The following is a 6,000-nucleotide window of genomic DNA, read 5'->3' as shown; positions in this document are numbered from 1 at the left end:
AAGTGTCAAGTGTCTGAGTTCGGATTTGAACTCAGGTACTCCTGAATCTAGGGCAGGTGCTTTATCCACTGTGCCATCTAGCTGCCCCCAAAACACTAATATTTTCATGGAAAATTATCATCACCACCAGCACCACCATCTGTTTACTTCCTACAAAGTGCAGTTCCGATACAGAAGGATTCCCCCACCAGTGCTGCCAGCATCACCAGTTAGTAGCACTCTCTGCCTCTTGAAATTACTACTCTGTATATGCTTTGCATGTACTTAATTGTGGACATGCTGCATTCTTGCTCTCCCTCCCATTAAAATGTAAATTACTTCAAGTAAGAGATCATTTCTTTTATTGTTGTTATTGTTCTTAGAATCCCCTATGTTGGATAGAATGTCTTGTACTCAAATGGTGCTTAATACATGAATTGAAGAGAATTAAATGGAATGGGAAAAAATCATCAGGAAAGTGGCACCTTTTCAAAGTACTGAAAATTTTATAGAAAGTGAGGGACTGGCTTCCTAGTGACCTTTGACATGAATGATTAAGGAATAAAAATACTTCATTGGCTTTTATATTCAGAGAGTCACCAGAGCCTCTTTCAGAAACTGGTTCCTCTTGTCACCCAGAAGTAATAACTTTTTTTGTTGTTGTTGTTTAAGCTTCCAGAGAGGAACATTAAATTGAAAGTGACATTGTCTGCTTGTTTTGAAAATGGGATGTAGGGAGAGTGGAGGAAATATAGAAGATTTAACAGAACAATATATATTTTTAACCCTTTGTCATTCTATATGTTCAAATAAATGCAGACAATCTGCATCTTGTGCTTGTAGAGAAACTTAGACTAATGACTATGGATAAACACTGAAAAAAAGTATCTTCCCTCCCTCAGATCGATCTGGAAGTGCCTGGATTCTGAATACTAAGGAAAAAATAAAACATAAAGCCTGGCATGCGGTCCCTATTCTGCCCTTGATATGCACATTCAATCCACCTTTGAAAAAGGTCCCAAATCGGGCCATTTCTCAATTACTTCTCTTTATGCTAAACTTGAATAGGCAAATATGACTATTGGAAGTCTCATCTTCAAATATAAGGACCCAACCTGGAATTGAAAACCCAATTGTATAATAATCTTTGGGTAGAAGAGAATGGCATGGTCTTACCTTGAACTGAAACACCTGCTCAACAGATAACCCAGGGAGGACAAGGGATACACATTTGGGCAATTCCATCATTATAACAAGGCTTAACGAGCCCTGAAACTCTAATTTAATTCTTAATTTCTATGAAGTAAATTTTGTAATGACTGATAAAGATCATCATCACCCACACTTGCAGAGTCATTAACTGTAAAGTAGAAACACCTGTCCTTTTATGTCAGGGTGTTAGTTCATATTGCAGAGGTATTTAAGTTACTGTCCTCTATGTGGGAATGGCAAAGGAAAATTCAAAGTTTGAAACAGTCATTAAAAGAAGAACTTTGGACTTTTCCGGAAAGCTTAATTACACTAAAATGGCACTTGACACAAATCAATCAACAAGCATTTATTAAATGCCTACAATGTGTCCTCAGGCACAGTGCTAGGCTCTACAGATACAAGAACATATTGTATAAAGAACAAAATAGTCTTTACTCTCAAGGAAACTAACATTTTAATAAGGGAATCGATATGGATGTGTCTAAGTGCACACAGAATGAATGTAAAGAAATTTAATACAAACAAGTTAAATCCAAGGATTTTTATGAGAATTGTCAATAGTTGCTGAGGGAATCAGGAAAGGCTTTATACACTACACAATGTCTGAGTCTTATATTGGAGAAGAAAAACAAATTTCATTCTGAAAGCAAGGAGGTTAAAGGGAGTTCCTTGTAAGAGATGGTCAGTGCAGAGGGAAGCACAGAAATGGGAGATGAAAGTTGCTCTAAGGGGGAAAAAAATAAGAAAAGAATAGTTTGGTTAGAACAGGTAATGTAAAAGAGAAGTAATGAGGAATAAAGATGGAATATTGTGTCAAAGCAAGGACTCTAAAAGCAAAATAGATGATTTTTCATATTTGTTTCTATAGCAAACAATGAATCAATGAAATCTATTGAGAACAATGACAAGGCCATTCTTAGGGAGGAGTCCTTTTATAGTAGTGTGGGGGATTGATTAAAGTGAGGAGACCTGAGGTAGAGTGAACAATTAGGGGGCCAAAGCCATAATACATGTGAGAGATAAAGAGGGTCTGAACCAAGGTGGTGACTCTTTACCTATAGACTATGGGTCAAATGTGAGAGAAATGGCAAGATATAGTAATTGATTTTATACATCAGGTAAAAAACTCTTATTTCTGAGAAATGCTTAGGGCCAATTGCTAAACCTCAGGGGTTTTTTTTTTGTTTGTTGTTGTTGTTGTTTTTGTTTTTTTGGCTGATTTTGTTTTGCAGAGTTCTTAGTACTATCAAAACATAGATTTAGAGATGGAATGGGCATTAGTCCAGTATCTTCATTTTACAGAAGGAAAAAAAAATACAGATCTAAGGCTAACCTGAATAAAGTGATTCAACCTATCACAAAGATAGTTTCAAATAAATATGTTCTTCCCAATATTGAGGTCCTATTATTCTGTAAACTTTTATAAACACTAATTCTCTTCTGTAAAATGATCTGGAAAAGGAAATGACAAACTACTGCTGTATCTGTGCCAAGAAAACCCCAAATGGGGTCTTGAAGTGTCAGATACAATTGAAATGACTCAACAACAATAAGAATAACAACAACATCTCATGCCATTACATTTTTCCTTGTAGCTTTATTGGAAACAAATGTCATGATCTTAGATAATTTTCCTACTATTATGAGTCTTTCATGTCACTTTCTTTTAAGAAACCTGATTGGTAACTCCACAGAAAATAATCTGTATTTTAAAATAATTATTAGATATCATAGATCCTGTGCATGCAATACCAATACTTTCATCACTTTTCAGTAAACTATAAGCACAATTCATTCATTTTATTTATTTATTTGTTTGTTTGTTTGTTTATTTTGGCCAGGCAATGAGGGGAAAGGGACTTGCTCAGAGTCACACAGCTAGTAAGGGTCAAGTGTCTGAGGGCATATTTGAACTCAGGTCCTCCTGAATCTAAGGTCAGTATTTTATCCCCTGACCCACCTAGCTGCCCCTATAAGTACAATTTAAATGACAGAATGCTCTATATTGGAGAAAAGTAGGGATATATTCAGAGAATGATTTTTTCCAACCCAGCATTTTTAAAGTGAAAATTTGATTAAAATGAACATCACTGCTCTTCCTGGTCACATGACCAACAAAATGACAGATTAGTTACTATTTCAAAATGCCTTCAACCCTTCAAAAAAGAAAAGAAATTTTGCAACATATGTTGAATGATTATAATTGAATTTACAGGACAAAGAAAAAAGAATCCTAACATGGCAAAAATCATTATGAATTAAAAATAGAAAAATCTAAATTTTTAAATCATTAACTTATTACCTCTCCCCCTAAAGCCACTTTGCACCAGACAGTGACCTTAACTGACCTGAACATTTTTCCCCAGGGGATTATAATGGGATCCCCTTTACTCCTGTGACAGAGGCTCTACTGGCACGTTCAAGTGCCTTGCTACTCAGTAGTGGTCTAAATGATGAGTCAAGAAGAAGACTGGGAATAGGCTTCATGCTGGTCTGGGCCCTGGGTTAAAGACATTCAAATTACCAGACACTCTGCTTTATATACACTCCTCATCCTTTTTTATGTGCGCGCTCGCGTGCACACAGGCACACACACACACAAATACACACACAGGTACATGCAGTAGATTTGCTTTATTGTAGCCAGAGAAGAAAGGAAATGATTCAAGGGAGGGTAGAGTTTATTTATGTCTGTGTGTAGTTATGGTTAAGCTGGGACAGAAAAATAAAGTGAACTGAAACCCAACTGGGGCAAATATCCTTCAGGAGAGGGAGGCCAGAGCAGGGTGGCTAGAAGGTGAATTCATTCTCCCTGAAAATAATGAGTCTAAAGCAATGTGATAGCCCAGCCTCAGGGTTGTAACCAGCAGCAAGAGGTAGGTGATAGAAAGAAATGATGGATAAATGTATAATTTTATTTTTGAAATTTATTTCTGTTTCATTTTAAATTTTGAAATATCTACCTCCCTCCTTTCCTCCCTCCCCATCTTGTACTAGATGACACCATTTGACAGATAGATGACAGATCACGATAGATAGTGTGAGAAAAAAATGGGTTTCAGAATGCCCAGAAGTCAGCTCAAGGGGATTATATTAAGATTGATTGGATTAAAACTTTGCTGATTGACTCACTTGGAGTTAACTTGATTGGAATCACACCTACCCGAAGGCCTGGCTTTCAGGGGGTGTGTTCTCTGAACTCTGAGCTTTGCATGTTCTGCTCATGGACCACTCTCAAGTCCAGTGAACCAATAGATTTGAATGAAGTTAGACAATTAGCTTTGAGCAGTATGGAAGGGCCATCTCTCCTCTGGGACCCAGAGGAAGCTTCCACTCTCATTTAGGCTCTCTGACTGGCTCATGGAGGAGGACATGGAGGAAGAAGCAGGCCAGGTTGAGCTCTAGGCTAAATAGGTCTTTTCTTAACTTTCTGAGCCAAGTGTTCTCTCTTTACTAATATTTGCTATGCTTTAATAAATGCTTAATACCCAAAACTGGTGCAAAAATTTCTAATTTATAAGTAACAAATATATTAGAAACTCCAGCTAATTTTCCCTAAAAGTGGGATGGAAATGAGGTGACCACATATAATTTTAAATGCCACAATAGATAGATGATATAGATGGATAGATGGATAGACAAATAGATAGGTAATAGATGATAGATAGAAAGAAAACCATACTATGCATATTTCTATTAATCACTTCTTTCTTTGGAAGGATAATTTTAAAAGGATGAAAATAACAAAAAAATAATAACCCCAAATTAATGTTAGAGCAGAAGCAGATAAATCACTAGAAAGGAATAAACAAGGAGTATGAGTTTTAAATTAACAAAGAGACTATGGGGCTTTCATTCAAAAGCATTTTAACTTGAAGGAAAGTGATTCAATGACTGGTGAAGTAAATAGTCCTGTAGACTCTCAAGACAGCATGGTATAGGATCAAGTATCTCCAGCATTATTCAAAAGAGAAGTGAAAATCTTTTTAAAAGAATCAAGGAGGGGCAGCTAGATGGCACAGTGGATAAAGCACCGGCCCTGGATTCAGGAGTAACCGAGTTCAAATCCAGCCTCAGACACTTGACACTTACTAGCTGTGTGACCTTGGGCAAGTCACTTAACCCCCATTGCCCCACCAAAAAAAAAAACCAAAAGAATCAACTAAAAGAATCAAGGAGTGAACATATGTCACAACATGTAACTTTCAATATAGAATTTTTAAGACACAATTGGAAAATTAGAAAAAAATGATCGACAGTGGAGAATCTAAAAAGAGATAAACATATTTTTTAAAAAATACTGAAGTAGAAGAATATCTGGCAGAAGAGAAACAAAAATCAATACCATTAAAAGAACAGGATATACTGAGATTATTTAGGCATTATAGAGCTCCTAAAATGAACATGATTTTACAAATGATATAACAATGCAGGGGAAATATTAGATAACCACACAAAAATTTTTGAATAAAGAAAACAAAACAAGAATGGAGAAGACCCATTTATGATCTCCAGGGAAAACTGTGCTTCAAAGATAAATATAATAAGATCATGATTCATTTGAAGAAACAATATATTAGAACATTCAGACCAATATCTTTTTTGAAGTAATGAAGGGGGAATAGTGTTTTCAAACTTCAAACATAAAACATAAAACAATTACCATCAAAACCATTTGTTTTTAGTTTAAAAAATTAGTAAACTAGATACATGGAGTACTTATGGGAAAATTAAAAAAATGATATTCAATAACTGAATTTTTAATACATTTGAAAACAAATTACCTCAAAAAATAATTATCTATTTGAT

Source organism: Dromiciops gliroides, chromosome 4 (assembly GCF_019393635.1).
Source record: "Dromiciops gliroides isolate mDroGli1 chromosome 4, mDroGli1.pri, whole genome shotgun sequence".
Lineage (NCBI taxonomy): Eukaryota > Metazoa > Chordata > Mammalia > Microbiotheria > Microbiotheriidae > Dromiciops > Dromiciops gliroides.
The sequence above is the reverse complement of the archived record's forward strand: the minus strand, read 5'-3'. Positions refer to the sequence as shown.